The sequence below is a fragment of the Lepidochelys kempii genome, chromosome 7 (assembly GCF_965140285.1).
Source record: "Lepidochelys kempii isolate rLepKem1 chromosome 7, rLepKem1.hap1, whole genome shotgun sequence".
Taxonomy (NCBI): domain Eukaryota; kingdom Metazoa; phylum Chordata; order Testudines; family Cheloniidae; genus Lepidochelys; species Lepidochelys kempii.
In genome coordinates this window covers 82480525-82492952 of record NC_136386.1, presented here as the reverse complement: position 1 = coordinate 82492952, position 12428 = coordinate 82480525, and positions in this window count along the sequence as shown.

The following is a 12428-nucleotide window of genomic DNA, read 5'->3' as shown; positions in this document are numbered from 1 at the left end:
TTCAAAGTCAAATTTGACCACTACTCAGGCTGACCACTTGCTTACTGTGCATATTCATTCTAGCAAATCTCCCTCTGTACAGTTCTGGGAGAATGTGAGCGCACAGAGCCACAACACAATCAAAGTCAATTCCTTGAAATGCTCAAGCGAATATTCCCAGTACCGTTTTTGCATTATTCACCCAGTCTTACAGCAGTCCTTTCCGGAGTATATTTGGGACAGGTGCACGGTGTCATGTTTATTAGCAAATAGAAGAGGGGTATGGCTTCCTCTTTCTGCCTGGTCACTGCTTTTCCCTTCAGATGTTGGTTTATTGAGTGGTAGTTGATGGGGAGATTAATTTTTCCCCCTTTGCTGAGCTTAGCACTCAAGTCCCTGATCTCACAGACAGACTCCAAACATTCAATTGAGTACACTAGAAAAATGTAGTGCAGAAAGTAATTACTTCCAATGAGTCCTTTATCCACTGTAAGAGGATTGTGAGTATGCCTCACTCACCGTGCATTTGTTAGTGTCTGGAAGGCAGCACTGTACTGCTGAAAAAAATTATGTCATTTTTGGCACCAGCCATTTGGGAGCCCAGCTTCGGAGAGAGTGAACCAGTTTTTATCCTGTTTTAATACTGGTTTGACAATCAAGAGAAGGACTGTAAAGATTACGCACAGAACATTAACAATCTGTTAAACAGCAGTGCTTATTCTGATGTGCAAACCAGTATTAAGCTTCAGCTGGTAGCTGTTAATATCACTTTTCAGCAGCATGAGAGGAGGAGAGGCTCTGCAATGCCAATTTTTAATTTATCTTTGCATCTAAAATTCAGAGTTCCTATGTTGGGTGTTAGGAGGAGATTCTTTGCATTCTGGGAAATCTCAGAACATGGCTCTCTGCAGAATGGAGAGCAAATAGCTTCATTTCAAGAACTTTTGTAACTGGGAAACTGGGTCTTAACATCTCAGCTGCTGCCCATGCTAAAAAGCAGGGCATGGTGCTGGTGCCACCCACAGGAAATATCCTCTCTTGGGAAAGAGATATGGCCTATAGCATTTCTGTCACTGTCAAGTTAGAGAGCAGGGAGTGGTTCTGGTGCCACCTACAGGAAGTGTCCCCTTAATGGAAGAACAGGGACTTGCCATTTCTGTCACCATCCAAATGAGAGAGCAATGCACTCTGCTGGTGTCCCCTTGAGAAAATACCCCCCCCCCCATCTGGGAGAACTGGGCCTTAGCACCTCCACAGCAGGTGTGTACTGTCGGTTAGGGGACAAAGGAGAACTGTGTTAGCAGCCTATTTCTACCTATTTCTGTTAGTGTTTGAAATTTGAAAAGTTAACTGGATCCACATGAAGTTTCCACTGCTCCGCCCATATTCCCCCATCTGACTCTGCTGTACGCACGTGGCACGCCTGACAACCCCTCCCCACACCAACCTGGTGGAAGAAACCCCTGCTTGGTGCCATGCATTTCTCTCATAGCTACTGCTGTTAGGCTGTAAGTTCCTCTGGTAAGGCCCCCTGCAACGCTATTTATCTTCTCTCTACTACCCTGCACTTCCTGGCTGTAAGAGTCGCTGTCACATGAGTGTGGTAGATCACCAAATGACTCTCTGAAACCAATTACTTTCTGGTTTTCTGCCTGAGACACGTTGGAAAGCATGTACATCTGCCTCTTGCCTCCTCTATGGGTTTAGGTGAGGATGAGCGCTAAGTGAAGTCCTCTACAGGGTCCAGCATTTATCTGTACTGAATCCCAAACCAAACTTGAACCCAGCTCAGAATCAATCCCTGAGCCAACACTCAAATCAAGATGGCATGTTGGGTAGCACTGGACCTGAACTGTTTTGTGTTTGTTTTTGGTGATCCTTCTCCCATCCTAACCTGGATGTCTCCTCATGCCCAGACTCAACCCCCAACCTTCTATGGGATCGGTTCTTTTGAAATGCAAAATCTGTCCTTCACAAAAAGAAGCCCCTGGCTTTGCTCTCCAATCCTTTAGTTAACCCTTACTCCATCCCTACCTTCTCATCAAAGCTGTACCTTTCTAACTAGAATATCCTTTTCTTCAGTGGACGGATTTGGGCAAAGTTTATAATTGACAGCACAGGTTTGTGTATTTATATAACATCTGGTTTGACAAGGGGAGACCTCCGTCCTACATGTCACTGCCACAGGAAAAATGCTTCCTTTCCCTCAATGTGGATCCCCAGGGAAACCAAAGGTCGGGGGGCTGGATGGAGATTTATGAGCTTCTCCCACTAAAAGACTTCTGCAGCTGGTTCTCTTGTATGAGATTTTTTTTCCAGGTGAAGGGATAAAAGAGGGGAAGGAGGAGGTTGATACCGTAGGTCACATTTTTCTTCTTACTGCAACTATGTCAAACCCAAGAATCGGCAGGGTGGTCTCATGCCCAGGTTGTTCCTCACATGCCATTGGCAGATTTCATGGAAGCTCCATCATAGCAGTATGCTTTGAGCTGGGGGAAACCCCTCTAAGTGGGAGGCTAGCTCAGTCTATACTCTAAACTCAAGCCTGACCCATTCTGGGACTGCAAGCTTTGCACTGGACCTGCTGGCTCTATGTTACCACGCTGGGGTCACCACAGTCACTTCACGGCTTTCTTCTGCACAGGGACTGTCTTTATATTTGTGCCTTGTACAGCTCTGAGCACGTTGTCAGTGCTTAGCAAATAGTAACTGCGATCAACAATGCTGCTAAATAAATTCTTTCACCTTATCATTCACCTGGCCCCACTGCACACTAATTCAATGCTATGTTATTCTCAAGCCCTAACCTACCTCCTACTCCCTGCCCAGACATGCGCACACATGCACTATGGGCCAGATCCTTAAACAGGGGGCTATGATAATTTACCTGAGCTGAGGGTCTGGACCAGGATCTGCTGTGTTCCTGAATATTAGATCCCATGAAAACAATTTCTCAAAAACAACACATTGGAGAATCCTTACTGTTTGCAAATACCAAGGCTTGCCTGTGTGTGTCTCTCATTCAGCTCCCCCATGCACCAGGGCCTACCTTTGTGTCTGCTTGTTTTTCTCCATGGACGATCTGGGCCCTTCCTGCATCTCCTCTCTCGTGCTGTGTCCTCCATGATCTGGCATTTAAAATATTGCAAATGCATTAAAAGTAAATTGGATCCATGTGTTTGTAAAGATGCAAACTGGTGATTCTATCATTGCCAGAGATTTCCCCACATAAACAGAGCTATCTTCACTGATATTGTTGCATTCCAGTGTACAGCATCCAAAAGTCAGCCACTAAGCTTCTGGTGATTAGAACTGACAGCTCCAGACAGTGCTGGGAATAGCAGCTTGAAAAATATTCAAGGATCTAGCGAGAAAAGCATCACAAGTACTGTCCAGTGAGCCACCCCTCACAGTCCAAATCCTCACCCACTCTGCATTTGAGTAAATGTAATTACTGGGCTGCTGTCTTCTCAGTATTCACAGACCCCCACCCCCAATCCTGAGGTTATTTTTCACTATATAAAAAATAAAACAGGAGTCTCGCGGATTTCCGAGCAAATGGAATGAAGCTACCCTGCCCTTGGCATCCCCAGCTGATAGCCCCGCATGTGACATGAACCCAAATCAGTCATATCATAAAACTGATGGCTGGAGTATGAAGAGGCACAGAAAATGAAATTGTTTGAAAATTTAGGAAGGCAAAGAGAAGAAGAAACTGCAACCTAAACCAAAATTCCATAATCATTTGACAACTTATTCTGGCAGCTCTTTTACCCATGCTTTAAAATTAATTGTGTGGTATTTGTGGCAGCTGGTCACCAATTTCCATTCATAAATATTCCCATTCCCTTCTGTCTGGAGTGGGGACTCTACTCACTTGCAATTTAGTTTCTTTACGATGCAGTAGTATATTTCCCCATCATGGGTGCACAGCTAACAAAAACCCTATTAGGCATCTCACTGAATATATTTAAAGTATTTCCCCAAGTGGCCTGTGCTATTTGAAGGTCCTGACACAGTACAACATGCTTTAAATTATTTGTTTAGCTTCAGACAGGTTCTAAGACCCAGCAGAGCAGGAGACGTGATTAATTAGCGAATATCTGTAAAGTGCTTTGAAGATGGAAAGGGCTCCATTAGTGCTAATTGCTAACAGTAATAACATGAATAATTAATCCTAATTAACAAGGGAGACTCTGTTTTATTTCTGGAAGCAAGGGATGAACAAAGAGACAAGGAGGTGACACCTGCATTGTGTGCAAGTCACCTGATGGCCTGGGTTTGGTGCGTTAGGGTAGAGCGCCCTGTACGTACTCACCATATCATCTGACAGGAAGAGGAAATGCCAAACATTTTCCAGCCACTTGTACCTGAGCCAAGTCTAAATGCCAACCCTAAAAATACAGCATGGAAGCTGAGGCATGTTAACAACCCTCCTCTGTACAGCTCTCCCACCCCCCCACCCCCCTCAACACACACACACACACACACACACCCTGCCATCACCACCAGTTTATTTTTGAATGAGGACACATTGCCTGAGAGTAACTTGAAGCTGCTGAGGAAGCCTGAGCCCTTTTCTTTTATGTCTTCTTTTATTCAGGTTGTCTAGCTCCATGGGCTGGAGTCTTGCTGTGTGGAAGGATCAATGTCACCTGTTCAAAGGCAGAGGTAAAATATCGACCCTTGAAGCGAGAAGGGGTCGGGGGGAAAGGGGAGAGAAGTCAGATGTCTTCCACTGGAAAAAAACTAGATACCGGGGCTGGGGAAGTTAATGAGACATTTACATGATGTAGTACTATTCTGCAGTGATGGCACTAGGTGCTGCAGCCGCATTACTGTGAGACATAGTGTTTGGTAGAACACCGTACACCGTTACTGTGAAATGTTTACACAGGAATAAAGGTTTCAGAGTAGCAGCCGTGTTAGTCTGTATTCGCAAAAAGAAAAGGAGGACTTGTGGCACCTTAGAGACTAACCAATTTATTTGAGCATAAGCTCACGAAAGCTTATGCTCAAATAAATTGGTTCGTCTCTAAGGTGCCACAAGTCCTCCTTTTCTTTTTACAGGAATAAAGGGATGTTCTGACTCGGGAGGGTAACTGAAAGAATAGCTGCCTCTCAGCCCTGAAACCCAGGCTCAGCCAGTAGAGATAATGAGGTAATGATCTCTCTGAACCAACCTTACCCTTTCCAGACCAAAAAAACGCAAACCTGTCTCAAAACTACTAACAAACAATCCTTCTCTACAGCCGTCCTTCTTTTCCCAAGGCAAATTGCCTTTTATTCTTACAAAAAGGTATGCTTCCACCACCAGAGGGCACCCTACGCCTCCAAACATGGGCAGCAGGCCTGAGCAGATGGGTTTCCTGGGAGAAGCTGGGGGTGGGTTTCTGGCATTCTCAGGTGGATGTGCTGCCAAATGGCCTCGTGAAGCGAGATTGTGATCATTTGGTCAAAACCTCCCTCCTTCCCCTAGAGATGGGAATAATCTGAAGTGATGCAGCCCCAGCCAGTCCACTTGCTCTTAACTCTCTTGACAGACTGTTTCTAATGACTCCTGCAGCGTTTTTAACTCCATTAATGCTGCTGCTCCAGGTCGCCCAGCAGATGTTCTCTGGTGCTGCTTACACAGCAGGGAGGGCAGGCAGCTGCTGTGCAGTCATCAATGTACAGCCTGACACATCCATAGGCTGAGAGCCCTTGGCACAGCTCAATAATGATAATGCCATATAAAATGAAGGTAGCTCCAGTGGACACAGAGGATTCATCCAAACTAGATCAACCCGGGGGCACAGGGAGCCAGAAGGGCCAGGGGAATCAAATGGATTCTTTCTTTTCACTATATCTGTGAAGAACTTGGACTTAGTGGCCCTTTCCTTTTCAGTGTATTGCTAAAGAGTGGCCTCTCGATTCCCTCCTTTTGGATAGAAGAGAAGCTGAAATCAGGCCTTGTGGCAGCCAGCAGCAGCGCTCCCCTCCCACCCCTCTGTGTCAAGAAGTGAGGAGGGTTTTGCTCTCTTAGGCTCTCTGCTCCCAGCCCCAACAGTAGCAGGTGGGTTTCGGAGCAGCGGGCACTGGCATTAGCAGCAGCGGGATTCCTGAGGAAGGGGGACTTGCTCTCTCTTTCAGGCTTCCGACTCTCCTCAGCTGCGGCACTCTCCCTGGGGCAGCTCATGTAACTACCTCAGGGGCAGCAGTCTCTTCCTTTAAAATCTCTCTACTCCTCTCCTTTCCTCCTACCCACAATCTCTCCCCTTGCCCCGGCCCTACCCACCTTGTGCCCCTCATTTCCCTCACACACTCATTCTCTTTTATCATTGGCTTTGAACTTCTAGTCTTTCCAGTCAGCCAAGCGAGGGCTCCTGTTCAAAGTTAATGTATTTCCTCAACCATTATTGCCCCCACCCATTCCCTTGGGAAAGGAGGGGCAGCCATTACTTTTCAAGAGGACCTTGCCCACTAACCTTGCCATACCACATGAATGGGCTTGACTCCAGGGTATTGCATTATGCTACCATAGGGTTGCCAACCCTCCCAGTTTGGCCGGGAGTCTCCTGGAATCGGACTCGATCTCCTGGAGGCTACTAAAGCCAATCCCGAAGATTTTAGGCCTCTAAAAGTCCAGTGGCACAGCAGGGCTAAGCCAGGCTCCCTACCTGCCCTGGCTCCACGTTGCTCCCGGAAGCGGCCGGCATGTCCGGCATCAGCTCCTAGGTGGCCAGGGGGTCTCTGCACACTGCCCCCGCCCTGAGCGCCAACTCTGCAGCTCCCATTGGCCGGGAACAGGGAACCATGGCCAATGGGAGCTGAGGGGCCGCACACAGAGCTGCCTGGCCACCCCTGAGCCTAGGAGCCACTGCCGGACATGCCACCACTTCTGGAAGCCACCCAAGGTAAGCGCTGCCCAGCCAGAGCCTGCACCCAGAGCCCCTCCTGCACGCTAACCCCCTGCCCCAGTCCCCTCCAGCAGCTAAATTCCCTCCTGAACCCTACCCCCGTTCCCCAGCCCTGAGCCCTACCCCACACACAAACTCCCTCCCAGAGCCCACACCCTGAACTCCACTCCCACATCCCAACCGCCTGCCCTAGGCTCAGCCCTGAGCCCCGTCCTGCACTCTGAACCTTTCAGCCCCACCCTCCAGCACCTCCTGCACCCCAACCCCCTGCCCCAGCCTGGTGAACGTGAATGAGGGTGGGGAAAAGGAAGCGACAGAGGTAGGGGGATTATAGTGAGCAGGGGGAGGGCCTCAAAGAAGGGGCGGGACAGGAGGGCAGGGCAAGGATGTTTGGGTTTGTGCGATTAGACAGTTGGCAACCCTATGCTACCAGCAAGGCCAGTGAGATGGGTTTTGCAATACCTGTTTATTACACTAAATAACACATGTGTGAATTAAAAATGAAAATCATTATTTCTCCACTGTCCTCATCCTGGCCAGTGAGTCTCACCCTCAGTCCCTGTTTGAGTAAGACAGGGTTCAAGGAGGTGACAGAGGAACAACACACTTATTGTATATATACTGTTCCTATGTGGAGTAGACATTATTTTTTGATAAGGACATGGATGGTGGTTGCAAAAGTCAAAAGGCCTTGCTCCATATTGAGACTCACAGTTCTGGAACTGCTCAGTAAAGCAGTGAGTTGCAGCCTGCCTAGTTTATGTAGTGTTAGATGTATGTAAAATAAGAATATACGAGCTGAATAATATGAAGAGATTTAGGTGAATGCACTGTGTGCATTTTTGATCTCCTACAGTAGATGCACTGCTTGGTTGCTCAGGTACTCAGTCCTCACGGCTTACAAGGAGCACAACTTTCCGTGTTGTTATATTGTCTTTAACATATTATTGCACTCAAGCCCTGTATCTAATCTCAGGTCCGATAGCCAGGAGTTCCAAACCAAGGGGAATGTATAATGAGGTAGCTGGTGGAGTCAGGTGAGGCAGTGAGACAGGATCAGGAAGGGCAGCAAAGCAGGATCAGATGGGTCAGCAGGACAGAGTCAGGTGAGGCAGCAAGGGAGGGTCAAGCAGGGTCTGAGTAGCAACTAGCAGGCAGGGGCTTGTTGCTCAGACAAGGGCAAAAACAAAGCGGGAATTTTATATATAGTCACCAGCTAATCAGGGTCAAGATCATGTGGCTAATCAGAAAGCAGGTCGCAGAAGCTGGACCACCCAAGTCTGTGAATTCCCTGATAATTGGATGAGCTGGTGTAGTGCGATGGCTAAGAACCCAGTGGGCCTGTGTTCAAAACTGGCATTTGAGACCAGGTTCTGACATCATGCCCCCCCCCCCCCCAAGGTTACCTCAGGGTGCAGGAGATCTGGGTATCTCCTTTGGAAAGAGTTGACTTTCAGGGGTGTGTACATGGTGAGCTGGTTCCCAGGTCCACTCCTCGGGCCTGTATCCTTCCCCATCGATGGGGGACCATCATTGTATCTGGGATCTCATGGACAAGATACTCTTCTTGTCCCTGAATGTGAACTGGTGGTGGGGCTGGGGAGTTTGTTTTGGTTAGAGAAGGTATTGTCTGAGAAGGGTTTCAAGAGGGAAGCATGAAATACAGGATGCACCTTGAGAGATTGGGGAAGCTGAAGCTTGAAGGTTACTGGGTCGATTTGTCTGCAGATCTGATAAGGGCCCACATACTGGTGCTCTAGTTTGCAGATGGGTCAGCTGTCTTGCAGTGTTTGGCCAATAGCCACACCTTCTGTCTCACTGCAAAAGTAGGACCATCCTGTCAGTGAGGGTTAGTATAATGCTTATACATTGCCTTAACTGAATCAAGATGTTGCTTTAGCTCACCTTGAGTTTGTTGGATGTGGGGGTATCAGGTTCAATGCTGCAGGAGCAGTGGGTGCTGTAGGCAATGCAGGATGAAATATGTGGGTTAAAATTGTAGTTATCAAAAAACGGGCTCATCCTGATCAAAGCGTGGTCCACATTACTATATGCAAATTCTGCATACAGAATGAGTGAGGCCCAGTTACCTTGGTGGAAATTAGTGAAGCACTGTAGGTACTGTTCCCATACCTTGTTAATCCTTTCTGATTGGCCATCTGATTGCTGATGATGTTATTATATGAAGACGCACTTCTAGCAATTGAAATGCTTTTCCTCCAAAAACTGGGGTCCCCGATCTGAAGCAAAGTGATCTTGGATGCTGTGGAGAATGGACAACATAGGAGATAAGGAGGCAGGTGGTGTCTTCAGCAATGGGGAGTTATGCACAGGGGATATAATGTGCCATCTTTGTAAGCTGATCCACCATTGTCAAGAAGATATGACAACCCTCAGAATCAAGGAGTTCAACAATGAGATCCAGGGTGATCTGGATCCAACGCCTTGCAGGGGTCTCAGCAGGTATTAGTATTTCAAAGGGTTTAGGTCAAGGTACCTTTATACAGCACAGGTGTCACATGATTTGACATAAGCCTGAATGTCAGATCACAGTTTTGGCCACCAAAACAATCGGCATGTCAGGCATATGGTTTTTGCCCGGCTGAAGTGACCTGGCCAAGGGACATTGTGGTATAGATGTAAACCTTCCAAGCGAAGGCTTCCCTTGGGAACATAAATACGCCCATGGACATGAAGAAATTGGTCTCTCTGTGTAATTTCAGCCAAGGGTTTTGTATCATAGGTTAGGATCTTCTTAGCAAAAGGGTCATCCCAAGAGCAGAATGTATGTTGCCATTAAGTCTGGTAGCAATGACCCTCCAAGGAAGTGTTGTGGTTTCAGGATGCAGGACAGCTCTACACAGGATTGTCTGGGACTGCAGGCATACTCTTCTTACCTGCAGAGGGTATCTGATTTTCCATTTGTAGAGCCAGGGTGGCTTGTGATGGTAAAAATCAAACCTTGAAAAGAAGAGAGCCCAGTGTAGCTGTCGTTGATTCAAGACTTTAGCAGACTGTAAGTACTCCAGATTTTTGTGATTGGTATATACCTGCATGGGGCATCTCACCCCTTCCATGTGGTGCCTCCATATTTTGAAAGTGCCTTGGTGGCAAACAGCTCCTTATCTGAAATCTCAGTGTTACGTTCAGCAGGGGAGAGGTTTCAAGAGAAATGTGTGCAGAATGGAGCTCTTGATCAAGACTCTTTCAGACAATACCACCCCATTACCAACAATGGAAGCAACAGTTTCTAGGACGAATGGCTGACTTGAACAGGGCACACGAGGATGGGCACAGTGGTGAATCACTCCATCATGTGTTAAAAGAACATGTTGGACTTCCATCGTCCAGAAGAATTTGGCAGATTTGCAAAGCCAAGGAGGTTATTGGAGCCAGAATTTGATAGTAACTCTGTATACAGCACCTATAAAAGTTTGCAAACCTTTTCCAAATGCTCCAGGGTGTCACCCAGTCATGGATCACTTCTACTTTCTGGGGATCCATGTGAATCCCTTTGGGAGGGAGTACCTAGCTGAGAAACTCTACAGTAGGTTGCTCAAAGACATATTTCTCCAGCTTTGCATAGAGTCCATGCTGGCAGAGCCTTCCCAATATGTTGTGCACATGCTGCTCATGCATGGGTTAATCCTCAGAATAAATTAAAATGTCATCTTGGCAGGCAGCCACATAGTGATCCAACATGTCTTGCAAAAATATAATTGATCAGGTGCTGAAAGGTGGCAGGCACATGGGTAAAGCCAAAAGATATCACCTGGTATTTGAAGTGGCCATATTGTGTGGTCTTCCATTTGTCCCCTGGCTGGATCCTAACTACATTATAGCCCCCCACCCCTCCCGCTGAGACTGAGTTTATCTTTTGTCTCATCGCTCAAGACCATTTGAAATTGATGCAGCTAGAATGGCTCATTCCAAGCCATATCAGCTGCCAGGCGTCAGGAGCAGCTCACATACAACACTGCTGATCCTAGGGCTTGACGGAGCCTCCATAATGCTGCCTCCATGGTGCATGATTTTCGTGGATCATTGAAAATTGTTGCAAAAGCCCCCAGGAAGGAATCCTAGCTAGCCAACGCAGGATGATCTTGCTCTAACAGGGGACATACCTACTCTAGGGCTTTGTTGGTGAGAAGGCTAATGACGAGGCCTAGCCAGGGCCACAACATAAATAGGAGCCTGCACTGATTTACAAAACCACAAAACTTACTGTGGGTAAGCAATCATAATACTCTGGTAAAGGCACTATGTGCTTGGACACTGAGGTAGCTGTGGGCCATGGAGCTAGGGAAGACATTCCCATTTGCAGCTCTGTAATCCATTCCCGCAGGATGTGGGTTTCCACCTGGAGCTAGTCCACCATCCCTTGTAGGGCTTAGTTTTCTGCTTGAAAGAAGGCGATCTACTCCTGGAGATTTGATTTTTGGAGAGCACCAGTCACACTGCCCCTGCAGATTCCATGCACGCTTTCCTTGGAGAAGGGGCAAGACCAGAGAAGACTGAAGAAGGGTCTGAGCAAACTGTATTGCCCATGGGTCAGGCAAGTCACAAGGCAGTCCAGAGTGGTCAGAGTTCACGCAAGAGGCCTGATAGCCAGGAGATCCAATCCAAGGAGAATGTACAGCAATGTAGCGTGACAGATTTCTGTTACCAATCTGATGCTGCAGGATCATTGGGGGCGAGATGATGAAACACTCCAAGTGTCTAAATTTTAAAGCTTTATTGATAAAATAATATAATAACAGCAGAGAATGCTGGGAACTCTCCCACATCACTCAGGAGAAGAAAGAAAGCATTAGTGCCCCAAGCCCTAACCCACTTTCATAGTCACACACGCACTACGCAAGACTGGCCAGGCCTGGGTGTAACATCAGAAGAAGAAGGGGGGAAGGGTGGATGGAAGTGGTGTCCTGGGCCCAGGTTGTCCGTGGATCTGCTGTTGATCTCTGAGTTGCTCCATCTCTCAGGAGGATTTTAAGTCCTGGGCTCCTTGGGGGGTATTCCACTCAGGGACCTCTGCTTTTGGTGCTCTTTGTGCCAGTCCAAACCGGCTTGCTGTGGCCTCCTCAGTTTCCCAAACATCCTGGCTACAGAGACTTTGTTTTCCCTTCTATTGTCCTTCACTGTCACCATCTCATTTGATCTCACTGTTCTCGCTGCTATCTCTGCAGCTCTGCTCAACTTAGTTCTCCTCCTCTCACAGCTGGGCAGCTGCTGATTTCTCGTCGAGCCCATGACCTTGGGTCGGGGCCAGCAGCTTACCTTCACACGGCGCTAGCTGAAGTGTTGAGTTAATCCGTTCTCTGCTCTCTTTTTCCTCTCCCCTGCCCCCCTCGGCCTCTCATGATCTGCAAAGGAAACTTTCACTCCCCACTCACACACCTTTGACCCTTCCCCAAAATGCTTTGCGATGCTTGCAACAGCGTTAGCCATATACAGTGCTAATCTGTCTTCCCAGGGAAACTCCTGAGGTTGTGACAATAACTGGTGAGGTCAGGCCAGGCAGCATCAGATGGGTCAGCAAGACAGGGTCAA